Here is a 15,167-nt window from a genome sequence, read left to right as displayed (position 1 = left end):
TGGATTTGAACCTATCAGACAACTCTTTATTATCCTGCCAAGTCATTGATACCTTTAAGATTCTGAGTATGTATTGTACAATGGAAGGTTTGTCTGAAGCCTACCCCATCATATTATTGAAAATGGAAGTCCATTAGATGTTTGAAAGCAGAGAAGACACACAGTATCAGACCTTTTGTTTTGTTTTGTTTTAAAGATGACTGACAGTTGTGTGGAGAATGGGCTGATTAAAGAACAAAATTTAAAAAAGGAAGATCATTTAAGAGGTCATTCCAGTACTTCGCGTGTGGATGGGTGTTTGCTTGGCCTTGCCTGGAGAGGTGGCAGTGAGGGAGACAGAAAATAACCAATTCAATGTGAATTCTTGAGTCATCTGTACAGATGACTGCCGGCAACCTGCCTCTGTGTGCAGGTGCTGCTGTTAGCGAAACACCAGGGGTTTGGTCTAGGTCCTGACGCTTGCTGCACAGAAAGCCAATCACAGAGACAATGATTATTGCCAAGGAAGGTTTTAATCGGTTGCTACAGGTGAGGAGATGGGAGATCAGTATCAAATCCAACTCCTTGATCCACTAAAACTAGGGTTTTATACAGCAGGAAAGAAATGTAACAAGATATGGGAAAACAGGTACTCAGTAGGAGTAAGGAAGCAATCACGATGAATGAGGGGCCTTGCGTCTCGTTGATGATCTTGTGAGTTTCAGTTCTGCGATATTTTTTTTTTTTTTTTTTTTTTTTTTTTTTTTTGAGACGGAGTCTCGCTGTGTCGCCCAGGCTGGAGTGCAGTGGCCGGATCTCAGCTCACTGCAAGCTCTGCCTCCCGGGTTTTTACGCCATTCTCCTGCCTCAGCCTCCCGAGTAGCCGGGACTACAGGCGCCCGCCACCTCGCCCGGCTAGTTTTTTGTATTTTTTAGTAGAGACGGGGTTTCACCGTGTTAGCCAGGATGGTCTCGAACTCCTGACCTCGTGATCCGCCCGTCTCGGCCTCCCAAAGTGCTGGGATTACAGGCTTGAGCCACCGCGCCCGGCCTCTGCGATATTTTTTGAGAGGCCTGGGGGTCCTTTGCTGAGTGAAGGAACTCAGATAAAACCAATCTAAGCATCAAGCTTTAAGACCAGAAGGGTTAATTTCTACATTTATCAAAAACAAAAACAAAAACAAAAAAAACAAAAACAAACTGTCTACAGGACCACTGGGTCAGTTTCATTGCAAGAAGCCCATCCTATTGCCTTCACCCTGTAACTAGTTGGACCAAATGACCTCTAAAATGCTTCCCAATGTGGTTATTCTCAGATTTGATATGGAATAGCAATTTAATAGTTATGACACATTTCCACCTACATGGTCTTGTTAGATCCTCATTACAGCTCTGGGAGATAATATTATTTTCTCTATTTTATAAATTGAGAAACGCAGACTCAGAGAGTTGGAATGATTAATTCAAATACTAGTTCAAATTAATTCAAATACTAGTTCAAATCCAGGTCTTCTAACTCCAGAACCCATCTGTTTCCTCTGTGATGAGAACTGATCACTTCTGAGCAACAGAGCCAAGGGGACCATAAAGCTGAGGTGCACAAAATCAATGGTGTTATTTTTAAATAAATAAACATTCTATGTTATTAAATTGATACAAGTAGAATTATAACAGCCCCTATATGAGTGTTTACTTATATATGATCACATTTCGTCTTCATGAGAACCCAGAAAGGTAGGTACTATTGTCATCTCCATTTTACTTATGGAGACCTACAGCACAGAGGCTAAGTATACTGCCCATGTTCACACAGCTAGTCAGCCATGGAGGTGGGATCAACACCCAGGGCATTCTGACATCTAAGTCCACATTTTAATCTTTGGGGCTACGTGGCCTCCCAAGAGAGAACATATACACATACCCTATTACAGCCACAGAAACTCTGGAAACTCCCTTTAGGGAGGAAGACTAGAAGCCAGAGTTGGGGGAGGGATGCCAGCTCTCTGTCCAATCTGTCATATCACTTGAATTTTTACACTATAGGGACCACAACTGCTAGTTAGCCACCAATATCCACTCTCTCTTTCTTCCTTTAATTATAGAAATCCTGGGTTTTAGCTGGGCCTGGGGGAGCCAGACTAAAGATTATGCTTCCCAGCTTCCCTTGTGCTAGGCCATGTAACTAAGTTCTAGACAGTAGAATGAGAGCAGAAAGGATATGTGTAATCTTTGGGCCATGACTTTCAAAGGAATAGATAAAGTTTGCCCTTGTTATTTTCCCCTTCTGGATCAGTGGGATGCAGACATGATGGTGGGAGCTGGAGCAGCCACCTTAGACCCACAGACAGAAGCAATATATTGAGGAAAATCAAGTTGCCTTCATGATTCTGGGAAGTCTAACTTGGGACCTTTACCTGGGAGAAAAAGAAACTTCTATTTTATTTAAACCACTATATTTTTAGGTCCCTTTTAAACAAAAGTTTATACTGTACTCTATCCAACACACATGTTGCATGTATGGCTTTTTCTATTTAAAAACTAGTTATGTTTTATTTTTATTTTTTCATTTTTTTGAGATGGAGTCTTACTCTGTCACCCAGGCTGGAGGGCAGTGACGCAATCTCGGCTCACTGAAACCTCCACCTCCCAGATTCAAGCGATTCTCCTGTCTCAGCCTCCAAGTAGCTGGGATTACAGGTGTGCACCACCATGTCTGGCTAAGTTTTGGAATTTTTAGTAGAGACAGGGTTTCACCATGTTGGCCAGGCTGGTCCCAAACTCTTGACCTCAAGTGATCTGCCCGCCTTGGCCTCCCAAAGTGCTGGGATTACAGATGAACCATCACAACCAGTCACTAGTTAGTTTTCTTTTTCTTTTTCTTTTTTTTGAGACAGAGTCTCACTCTGTTGCCCAGGCTGGAGTGCAGTGGCGCTATCTCGGCTCACTGCAAGCTCCATCCCCCCCCGGGTTCACACCATTCTCCTGCCTCAGCCTCCTGAGTAGCTGGGACTACAGGTGCCTGCTACCACGTTCGGCTAATTTTTTTTTTTTGTATTTTTAGTAGAGACGGGGTTTCACCATGTTAGCCAGGATGGTCTTGATCTCCTGTCCTCGTGATCCACCCACCTCGGCCTCTCAAAGTGCTGGGATAACAGGCATGAGCCACCGAGCCCGGTAGCCACTAGTTAGTTTTTTTTTTTTTTTTTTGAGACGGAGTCTCGCCCTGTCGCCCAGGCTGGAGTGCAGTGGCGCGATCTCGGCTCACTGCAAGCTCCGCCTCCTGGGTTTACGCCATTCTCCTGCCTCAGCCTCCTGAGTAGCTGGGACTACAGGCGCCCGCCACCGCGCCCGGCTAATTTTTTGTATTTTTAGTAGAGACGGGGTTTCACCGTGGTCTCGATCTCCTGACCTTGTGATCCGCCCGCCTCGGCCTCCCAAAGTGCTGGGATTACAGGCGTGAGCCACCGCGCCCGGCCACTAGTTAGTTTTTAAAAACATATCATGACATAGGGTACATAACCTACTATTATATGATATTTGAGACAATTGTTTGGCGGACTGGCAGCAAATGTTTAAAAACCAGCATCTCCAGGAAAAAAAAAAAAAAAATCCTGATTTGTGGCATTTGCAATTTCTTTGGTGTAAATACTCCACTGGGGCTGATTTCAAACTATCAATACCTGGTCTCTGAGCACAGACTTGGGAAGAGAGGCACATGTTGACTCTGGGGAGTTGGTATGAACCACCTCCAGGAAGCTGCTGCAAAGATCCCTGTGACCTTTGGAGAAAAAGCTTTAAATACTAATTGCAACAAACTATGGGCTTGATCATATAGGAGTCCCAGTAGCCTCTAGTATAGATGAATTAGATTTTTTTTTTAAGTGTTTCTTAGAGAGCTTGCCAACCTTCAGATTGGACCACCACGACCCCTCCCCTCTCCAGCAGCCACCGTCTGCTTGCTGGGCCTGCTCTGCCAGGGCATCTGAGGCCATGGCCAGTCCTGATATGTGGATGAGCCCCCGATGACAGCTGCCTGCGTTCCTCTGCTCATGGGTCTGAAGCACCCGTGCTGCCTCGGGTGCACTACTAGAAGCTGGATGCTTACCAATATCAGAATGATTCAGAATTAGAACAATACGAAAGGAGAGAAACTACTCCTGGATGGACATAACAACCATGTGCAAAGATAAACTATCAAGTTATGAAGAAAAGATTAAGATGTTTTATGAGGGGTATTTGCACTTGGATGATGAGTTCTGCTACATTTGTTTTCTTTTTCTTCCCCACCCACCCCCGCCGCCCTTGCCTTTTTTTTCATTTTTAGAGACAAGGCCTCACTATGTTGCTCAAGCTGGTCTGTAACTCCTGGCCTCAAAGGATCACCTTAGTCTCCCAGGTAGCTGGAATTACAAGGTGAGCCGAGCCACCACACCTCCTGCAGCAGGCACTTTGATGTGAGAGATAAAAGAGTACAAATGGATGGGGATCTTTCTGGAGTAAGGAGACATCATAACTCTCCCCACTTCTTCTGGAGGAAAAGATCTATATGAAGGCCATGTGGCTGTTTGTGGGAGACCCAGTGTGGACTGTGTACAACCGGCCAGGTGACCTTTTTGATGCCTAGGGAGAATACAGGAAATTTCTGGCACAAACAGCATAGCAGTGTTCCCTGGGAATTAACATGTGCCCTGTAAAAGTCCTAAACATGATAACTGAGCAGAAAATCAATCATTGTCTCTTTGCTTTTATATGATAGACTTGAGGCTAGGTTATCTTCCCTTTGCAAGATTATTTGACCAGAATATTTTCTAACAAAAGGAGATATAAAACTTATTTTTACAATGGAAGCAACTTGGAAATATAAACATGTTACCTTCATTTTCTCTAACTCAGTCAAGACTAGTGGTTCTGTAGCCCCATGTGAGTCCATGCATTCATCTCAAACCAGAATGAAAGTTTCATCTCCCAACGAGCAGTTGGATGCTCATTCTAGAGATGATGTGGTGCTTACTTTACAAGAAGGTGCACTGGGCTCAGTGGCTCACGCCTGTAATCCCAGCACTTTGGAAGGCCGAGGCAGGCAGATCACCTGAGGTCAGGAGTTTGAGACCAGACTGGCCAACATGGTGAAGCCCTGCCTCTACTAAAAATACAAAAATGAGCCGGGTGTGGTGGCAGGTGCCTGTAATCCCAGCTACTTGGGAGGCTGAGGCAGGAGAATTGCTTGAACCCAGGAGGCAGAGGTTGCAGTGAGCCAGGATTACACCATTGCACTCCAGCCTGGGTGACAAGAGCTTGACTTTGTCTCAAAAAATTAAAAAAAAAAGAAGGTGCAACAGTAGATAACTAACCAGATAGAAGACAGCTATTTCTCCCAAAATTATTATGCCACTTCCTTGTTCAAATAAAGTAATTGCCTTAATTTTGTGTTGTTTCTTTACCTGTGAGACATTGCTCAGGCTGGAAAACCTTACAAAAAATGAAGGGTATTTGATTTCATTTATCCAACTATGGGTTTAGACTCTTTATAACTGATATAATTATTGTTATGATAACATATGATGAAGGCTAGAAATGATGCTGGAAAACTCAGTCATTCAACAACATCATAGTCTCTAGAATCTCTTGAAACATTGGTGGCTTTAACATACAGTATCTGGAAATGAAGCTCCACTTACGAGCTGGTAAGATTTATGATGGTTATACCAAAAAATATTTCTTCCCCTCCAAAAATACAAATTAAACAAAGTCTTCCTTACTAGTGATTTAACACAATTTTACAAAAATAAAACCCCCAATAAGAAATAATGCCAAACTCTGCCAAGAGCATGGCTCCATAGGACAAACTGGAAGGTGGATACCTTGGGGAAGTGATGACCACAGAAAAAAGTTGCAGACTTACAGCATTTTAAAATCAGAAGGATAGTGAGATTATAATAACACATGCTGGAAATCCACATGGCTTCATGAGTTCAGTAACCTTGAGTAACCTTTTCCCTAGGGAAATGGTGGAAGCCATATTGCTTCATCAAGTCTCACAGATAGATCCCAAAGAATCTGAGTGCACAAACATCAGCTGCTCAGATTTCCACAAACCTTTTCCCAGTGGACCCATATTAAAGCAAAAAAACATGTCTATGCAAAACAGCTAAAGGAATGTTATGCCCATGGTCTGAATTTTCTTTTACGTATAACAGTCCTCAAAAACGCCAGGCACTGTGGCTCACACCTGTAATCCCAGCACTTTGGGAGGCTGAGGCGGGCGGAACACTTGAAGCCAAGAGTTGGAAACCAGTCTGGCCAACATGGTGAAACCCCGCCTCTGCTAATAATACAAAAATTAGCAGGTGTGGTGGCGTGCACCTATAATCCCAGCTACTCAGGAGGCTGAGGCGGGAGAATTGCTTGAATCTGGGAGGCGGAGGTTGCAGTAAGCTGAGATCACACCATTACATTCCAGCCTGGGCAACAGAGCAAGACTCTATCTCAAAAAAAAAGTCTTTGACACTGAGAGCTTGCTTTATTTAGGCCAGAACTGAGTATTTTAGTCCATGGCTCTGACAGCAATGTCCAGGTAGGACAACTTTCCAACACCAACTGTGATCCATGTGAACAAATGTCCTTAATGTCACTGCTGCACTTGGAAGGATGGGAGCTAGCTCCACTCTCTAGGAGACCTGTAGAAAGGAAAGGAGAAGCATACTGGATTGCAGGCTTTCTTGCTACTGGTGTCCAGTGTCATGGCAGGGGTCACCAGTGGCCTGGAGCTAGTCCAGCTGGCAGATGTTTGGATAGCCTGCAGGGTTCCCCTGGGCTTATCTCCTCCTTGGCTTCAAGCCCCTAGCTCTAGCTCCTGCCCAGGCTTGCATCAGGAGCCGTGGGGCGGTATCCGAACTGCTGAATTCCACCCACAAGCAGAGGCTGTATGCCACTGGTAACATCCAGCCGTCAGCAATGAGCTTCTGGGCAATTCTTTCAAGAGACTAGAATGACACCTGGAGCCAGACTTTATCAGACTTACCAAAGTTTGACCCTAATAAACAGTTCAGTTTTCCAGAGTTTTCTGGCTGCACATAGTTGAAAGCAGGACTCTGCCAAGTTCTGAGTCCAGCTCTGAGCTGTTTATCTTCCACCACCTGCTGCAGAACACAAGGTGAGTAAGTAGCCAAGGCTCATGGCCTGGTGTGCATGGGGCTGCCTGACACCGCCAGGGGCAGCTGACCTCCCAGATGGCCACCAGCTATGCCCTGGACCTTTAGCTCCTGACAGTTTCCACGATGGTTCCCCTGACAGGCTGTGGCTTTGGGTGGTATTAGGGGACTGTGTTTTCTTACACCTGTTGCCACTAGGAAAATACTACAAATTTTGTGCCTGTGTAACACTGTTCTTCAGAGTTTCTGGGGGTAAAAGTGCAGTCACAATAATAAAAACCAACTTGCAGTACCAATAGTTACCTGAACCCTAGTCAACAAAACAATTACTAAGGCCTTATAAATGCAAGACACTCTCCCAGGAAGTGTGATGTTGGGGAAGAAAATACATGGTCTTGTGTTCAGGGAAGGACCATGCAGTGGAGAAGTCAAGACTGGAAACATTTTCTGTGTCTCCTCTGTGAAGTCTGATCGTCACCTTCAACCCAGTCCAAAGCATGTAGGTTAAACCACATTTTGGGGTGAACCATACAAAATTGCTGTTTTTTCCAGTTGAAAAGGTAGCATGTCAGCAACTTAGTTTGGTTCAACCTAATCATCAGGTCTCCCAGAGCACTCTGCCTATCCTCTATTAGGGCCCTGTTTCAACCTGTCTTGTGAATAACTGGGTGTTGACGTGAACTTTTCCTCCATTTGACTGCCAAGCTTCCTGAGAGCAGGAACCTTAGTTCTGTGCATCTCCAGCTAAGTACTGCACTTTACACTGAATAGAGGAATGAATGAATGAAAAAAACAACACAGGCCAGCACAGTGGTTCATGTCGGTAATCTCAGCATATTGGGAGGCCCGGGTGGGTGGATCACTTGAAGCCAGGAGTTCCAGGCCAGCCTAGGCAACATAGTGAGACCCAATCTCTACAAAAAATTTAAAAACTGGCCGGGCACGGTGGCGCTTGCCTAAAGTCCCAGCTACTCAGAAGGGCTGAGGTGGGAAGATTGCTTGAACCAGGGATGTCAAGGCTGCAGTGAGCCCCATGATCGTGCCACTGCACTCCAGCTTGGGTGACAGAGCGAGACCTTGTCTCAAAAGAAAAAAAAAAAAAAAGAGGCCAAGTACAGTGGCTGAAGCCTATAATCCCAGCATTTTTAGAAGTTGAGGCAGGCAGATTACTTGAGTCCAGGAGTTTGAGACCAGCCTCGGTAACATGACAAAAACCTGTCTCTACAAAAAAATACAGAAATTAGCCAGGTGTGGTGGTGCATGCCTGTAGGAGGCTAAAGATAGGAGGATCATGTGAGCCTGGGGAGGTGGAGGTTGTGGTGAGCTATGATCACAACAGTGCACACCAGCCAGGGTGATAGAGTAAGATCCTGTCTCAAAAAAACCCCACCCAATATCGATATACATAGTTTATATATACATATTCACACGTGTATCTGTGTGTGTGGTTAATAGCAGTGTACTGGGTGCTGGGGACAAAAGGCTGAATCAACCTTGGGTCTTCCCAGGTTGATATGGGTCCTTACTGAGACGCAAAGAGATAACTTCATACCGTCAAGCAGGGTTCTCAACAGTAGTGCTAATGACATTTTGGATCAGACAGTTTATTGTGGGGATGGCTGTGCTGTGCACTGTAGGATGTTTAGCACCATCCCTGGCCTCTACCCACTAGATGCCAGTGGTACACATTCTATCCCCACCCCCAGTCATGACAATCAAAATTGTCTCCAGACATTGCCGAATGTCCCCAGTGAAACAAGGTCACCCACCCCCAATGGAGATCCACTGCCATAGACACGCTAAGGTGTGCAATGCTTTTTAATCCAGTGAGGTGGTTCAGAGAAACCTCCTGGAAAGGATGACGCCTGGGATAGGTCTTGAAGGATGAGTAAGACTCGCAAGGAGAAGCGAGGCAGAGGCCACTGCACAAGCAAAGAACCACGGCTTACCTGAACCCTATGCTGACTCGGCGCAGGAGGGACCACACATAGTGAAAGGCAGTGAATTCAAGCCAAAAGATAAGCGTGCATGTTTCCTTTTAAAAAGCAGATCTTGGTTTGTGGTATAACCTTCTCTCCATGAATTCTTCCACCTTTCAGCAATGTTTGGCCCCAACATAGAACCTTTGTGAATTAAGTGAGATCACTTAGAACTGTTTTAATGGCAGAGCAAAAGCTGTACTCACACTAATAATACCTTCCTTTGGGAAGGCACTTCACAGGGGTTTTTTCTGTCTTCTTGTTTGTTTGTTCATTAATTTTTTAAAAATGCTTTCATTATACGTTGAATACATACAAAAAATATTCAACACACAAACACAGAGAGGAACTAGAAAGCATGTAGCATGTAGCCCCCTTCAGTCTCATAATACAATATCTCCTCCACCTGTGAGGCCCTCCTGTGTGTACCTTCCTCATCTCACTTCCCCCTCCACTCCCAGGGGAGCAAGATTTTTGTGTTCACATTTGTTCATTCAACAAACCTTTTACTGAACACCCCACTGTACTATGGGCCAGGCTGTGTGCTATAAAGTAGCAAACAAAACAAAAACTTTCCCCTTTCTTACTTAAAGCACTTTCACATTAGCCTTTTCAGTGTTATATGATATTATCAATATCCCAACGAGATACATACATACAGGCAACTAATAACTACTGCCTCGACTTCCTTTAACAGGTGAGGAAGTGGAAGCTCCCAAATGTTGACTTATCACAGGTAACATGGTTTGTAAGTGGCAGAACTGGGGCGAGAAGCCAAGTGGTTGCCTCCTGTCCCCTCCTTCCATTGTTCCACAGTGCTGGCCTCTCCTCTCCTCACCTGACACTCCAGGGGTTCGAGACATTGCTACCGGATGCCAAACTCTGCAGGTAAAGCAAGGCAACTGCAGTGCAGGGAGACAGATGGGATTTGGAGACTCCTACCGGACCTGCATGTGGGGCTGTGGAGGGGGAGAAGAGGTTTCTTTGTAGTAAAGGAGTCCCCAGTGGGGGCAGTCTTGTCCCCAGACATTTGAGTCCATACCAAACTCCCATTTTAAAGTGGCATTGACTGGGTGCAATGCCTTGTGCCTGTAATCCCAGTGCTTTAGGAGGCAGGACCAGGAGGATCACTTCAGACCAGGAGTTTGAGACCAGCCTGGGCAATACAGCAAGATCACATCTCTAAAAATAAAAATGAAATTAGCTGCACATTTCTATAGTCCCAGCTACTCAGGAGGCTGAAGCGGGAGGATCACTTGAGCCCAAGAGCTCAAGGTTACAGTGAGTTATGATCATGCCATTGCACTCTAGCTTGGGCAACAGAGCAAGAGCCTGTCTCTAAAAATAAATAAATACATAAATTAATTAATTAATAAATAAAAGTGACATCATAGTATATAAACAAAGCCATCTTTTTGCCTTTTCCATTTGACTGGGAGAAAAATGTTTTTCTCCCAGTCAAGTGGTTGGTTTATTGGTTGCTTGAGTTGGATAAACTTGGTATCATTTATTTACAACTCAATTTCTACTTCACTTGTTGATATTTTGGTTTGGTATTCATGCCTCCCCATAAACAAAAGTAGTGATGCCTCGGATGGCAGGGATGATGGTGAGACAGATCTCAGAGGCTGCCTGAGGGTGAAGAATGGCTTCCATTTATAGCTGCCACTCTGATGACTGGTAGCAGCTGCCTAGGTGTTATCTTGAGAAGGTTCAAGGGCCATAATAGATTAGGGAGTGTGGGCTCTGGAGAATGGAGCGGGGGGCTCTTGTGCCACAGGATTATCAACCCTGACGTAGCCTGTGATCAGCCAACATTGGCCAGGCACCACAGGAGGTCACACACCAGTCAGGTCTCTGGTGGCCAGTAGCTGGCCCTTCTACAGCTCCGTCTCCTGGTATGTGGGCCTCATACTCTAAAGGGGGCACAGACCTGGCCCCTGGTTCCAGGCCCTTTCAAATGAGGATATAGCCTGATAGGAAAGTCCCAGACTCAAAGCAGATGTGACCTCCGCATGGCTCATCACTCACACCACAAATGTTTACTGCATGCTTCTCTGTGCAGGTGCTGTGCTGGACACTGGGGAGCCAAGTGACTGGATGAGAGACACCATCCTAAGAGTACTTGCCATCAGCTGGGCGCGGTGGCTCACGCCTGTAATCCCAGCACTTTGGGAGGCTGACGCGGGCGGATCACGAGGTCAGGAGATCGAGACCATCCTGGCTAACATGGTGAAACCCCATCTCTACTAAAAATACAAAAAATTAGCCGGGTCTGGTGGCAGGTGCCTGTAGTCCCAGCTACTCTGGAGGCTGAGGCAGGAGAATGGCGTTAACCTGGGAGGTGGAGCTTGCAGTGAGCCGAGATAGCGCCACTGCACTCCAGCCTGGGCGACAGGGCGAGACTCCATCTCAAAAAAAAAAAAAAAAAAAAAAAAAAGAGTACTTGCCATCTAGTGCATAACACAGACATCCAGTGAATAGTAGCAGCCCAGTATTGTGAAGGCTATAGTAGGGACAATCCAGGATCCTACCAGAGCTTTTTCACATGGGTGGTCAGAAAAGAATGGCTGACCAACGCTCTGGCATTGGAGCAGAGAAAAAATTGTACAACAAGCCAAAGAACGCCTATCCTTTCATGAAGCATTTTGGTGGGGCCATTCTGTGACCTGTCTATACTTAATGATTCTAGGAATGGACTCTGTTACAGGCTGGACTCAGGGCTTCTTTGCAGTAAATGACAAGCTACCACATACATACCATATATGCACGCTGTGGTCTGAACAAGGACACCAGCTTAAAAGGAAAGGCAGGAGGAAAAGGAAAGGGTGACTTGTACTGCTTTTGCCCAAGGTACTGTATTTGCCAGTAGAGAACTTGGGGAAATCACATTTTTCAATTACCCTATAATCATGGAAGGTAAGACCGATGGGTGAGCTTTTAGCTGCCTTCACGGTGTTTACACATCTTTACATCCCATGGACATTCCTTTGGATCTAAATGGAAGTCCTAATTCCCAGATCTTGATTTATTTCAGACATGGGAAGTACTTCTTTACTGAACAGTCAGGGTTAAGTCAGGGAAGGGAACCCCTTGGAATTATGGGATAAGGGACACACTTATTATAGGAATTGGATCTTACACAACTTTGGGAGGAACTGGAGAGGCGAAGGCCCTGGAGGAATGGGAGGATCAGAGAAGGAGCTGCCAAGCAGTCCCTTGGACAAGCTAAGCACATCCTGCCACTGTGGAGGGGCGGAAAAGAGAAGCCTGTGGTCCCTCCTCCGTGGAAATGCCATCTGAGGGAGGGGCTGGCGCTGCTGCCGGTCCTGGAATCAGCAGTCAGGAAGAGGACTGGATGTGCAGTGCAGGACAGCAAGCACAAGCTGGAACCCGCTGGCCTGTGTCTGTCACCACATTTAACCCTGACGACCTTCCGAGAGTAATGGCTGCTGTTTCACATCTTCCAAACCTGGTACAAATTCTTCTTCTGGCCAAATTCAACTCAGAACTGTACAGGGAAGGGGATCTTGAAAAGGTAGTTCCATCTTGGCCAAGTGGACAGAGCACAAACCATCACATTTGAAGAAAAGGCTGAGGGTGGAGGCAGAATACCCTGCCTTAATTAAGAAGCAAATACTCGGCCGGGTGCGGTGGCTCATGCCTGTAATCTCCGTGTTGGGAGGCTGAGGCCGGCAGATTGTTGGAGTTCACAAGTTTGAAACCAGCCTGGGCAACATGGCAAAACCCTGTCTCTACAAAAAATACAAAAATTAGCCAAGTGTGGCGGCGTGTGCCTGTAGTATCACCTACTCTGGAGGCTGAAGCAGGAGGATGACTGGAGCCTGGGAGACAGAAGTTACAGTGAGCTAAGATTGTGCCACTGTACTCCAGGCTGGGCAATAAAGCCAGATCTTGTCTCAAAAAGAAAAAAAAAAAGAAATAAAGAAAAAAACACTGCAGAACTTCCTAGTTCAAAGAACCAGAGATAAGCTCATGGGGGGTGTGTGTGTATGTGTGTGTGTGTGTGTGTGTGTGTGTGTGTGTATGTGAAGTGCTTGGGGAGTTTTGGTGAAAGGATAAATTTCCAGGCCTCAGCTCTTAAGAGTCTGGGGTGGGGCACCTGTTTAACAAGCTTAATAGGTGATAGTGATACACATAAAAGCTTCAAAACCACTGTCCTCAACCTTACAAGCAAATAATAGGTTATTAATTAATTCAACTTTAATGACCTGCTGTTGGAAGCCTTATGTCAATAATTTGTCATTTAGGGGCACTTGGATGGTTACCCAGATGCCAACAGTGTCCCAAATTGCCTCCTGAGCTGAACTTTATGTCCTCCATCTCCCTGCCTGAATCCTTTTAAGAACAAGCTAAAATGCAGATTTGAGACTCACTCCTGAACTCTTCTATGAGGGAGCTGGGTGTGGTTGGACAGCAAGAGGAATCTCATGGTGATACCGCCAAGGGGCTAATGGATTGGGAAAGCCAAAGGTGTGCTCCACCCTGCAAACTGGGTTTACTGGTAACTCACACAAGTGATTTCTCTCATCCAGATAATTACCATTAAACAATATGTATCTGTCACCCCAAAGTGTGTGGGCATTGATGCAGCGTACCATGTGAAGCACGTAAAAATGATAGCTACCCATCTTAGAAGTCAGAGATGAACTTACGGACCTTCCCACGTGCTTTGTTTGCCCTGCCACACTCATGCCCATCCCCCAGCCAGCCATCAACCCACCTGCCCCTACCCCACACCAGAGAAACTTTTGGCACAGCTGCCAAAGCAGCTGACAGTGTCAGCCTCTAGCTCCTTGGGCAGGCAGTGTGGGCAACTCAAAAAGAGTCAAAGGGCCTGGCGCAGTGGCTCATGTCTGTAATCCCAACACCTTAGGAGGCTGAGGCAGGTGGATCATCTGAGGTCAGGAGTACCAGACCAGCCTGGCCGACATGGTGAAACCTCATCTCTGCTAAAAATACAAAATATTAGCAAGGGGTTGTGGCATGTGCCTATAGTCCCAGCTACTTGGAAGGCTGAGAATTGGTTGAACCTGGGAGCCAAAGGTTGCAGTGAGCCGAGATCATGCCATTAACACTCCAGCCTAGGTGATAGAGTGAGACACTGTATTAAAAAAAAAAAGAAAGAAAGAAAAAGAGGAAGAAGAGGAGGAAGAGGAGGCGGAAGAGGAAGAGGAAGAAGAAGGAGGAGGAGGAGGAGAAGGAGGAGGAGGAGGAGGAGGAGGAGGAGAGGAGGAGGCAGGGTCCAGAGTGGCCCAGCTAAAGTGCAAGGGTGAGCTGGCCAAGATCTTCCTATAGAGCACATAGGGCAGAGTCCAGGCCAGCATGTACACCTCTAGACTGCCTTCTTCTCTTGCCTTCCTTTTCTGTCTTTGTAAACAGAATCCAAAGGCACTGATGCATATTAAATACCCCTGTTCCCCCGTCTTCTCCCTGTGTTCTTCTTCTAGTATTGTTCAGCATTAATCCTACTGACTGAACAAACCAGTGAGCCAGGGGTCCTCAATGTGCCTCAGCCACTCAGGGAGCTTGTCAGTGATGCATATTCCTCAGTGTCACCTTCAAGGAACCTGACTCAATAGGTGGGACTTGGAAAACTGAATTTTATCTTCTTATTATTTTTTTACTTTTTATTTTTGAGACAGAGTTTCATTCTTGTTGCCCAGGCTAGAGTGCAATGGCACGATCTTGACTCACTGCAACCTCCATCTCCCAGGTTCAAGCAATTCTCCTGCCTCAGCCTCCCCAGTAGCTGGGATTACAGGAGCATGCCACCATACCTGGCTAATTTTTTTGCATTTTTAGTAGAGACGAGTTTTCACCATGTTGGCCAGGCTCGTCTCAAACTCCTAACGATAAGTGATCCACTGGCCTTGGCCTCCCAAAGTGCTGGGATTGCAGGCATGAGCCACCATGCCTGGCCTGGAAAATTGAATTTTAAACAAGGGCTACCAGGGATTCCCAGGCAGGTGATCAGGGACAAGATTCTAGAAAACATCGTATAAGGCAGGAGGTAGTGCAGGAAGAGGAGGAAGAG

At 45.9% G+C, this 15,167-nt stretch overlaps 1 long non-coding RNA gene across 4 annotated transcripts in view; it reads right to left on the bottom strand.

The window, feature by feature from the left end:
* Positions 1-15,167, bottom strand: part of LOC102126327 (uncharacterized) — a 55,591-nt gene that overhangs the window by 22,168 nt on the left and 18,256 nt on the right. The window contains exons 4-5 of one of the 4 annotated variants that reach the window (XR_010577426.1): positions 9,948-10,068; positions 6,480-6,656 (exon numbers count right to left, since the gene is read on the bottom strand). The exons of 1 other annotated variant lie outside the window; for it this stretch is intronic. This is a non-coding gene — a long non-coding RNA (uncharacterized lncRNA). 2 more of the 4 variants (XR_010577427.1, XR_010577428.1) reach the window with 2 other exon arrangements.

Source organism: Macaca fascicularis, chromosome 8 (assembly GCF_037993035.2).
Source record: "Macaca fascicularis isolate 582-1 chromosome 8, T2T-MFA8v1.1".
NCBI classification, from domain to species: domain Eukaryota; kingdom Metazoa; phylum Chordata; class Mammalia; order Primates; family Cercopithecidae; genus Macaca; species Macaca fascicularis.
Note: the sequence above shows the minus strand (reverse complement) of the source record. Positions and strands in the feature narration are given on the sequence as shown.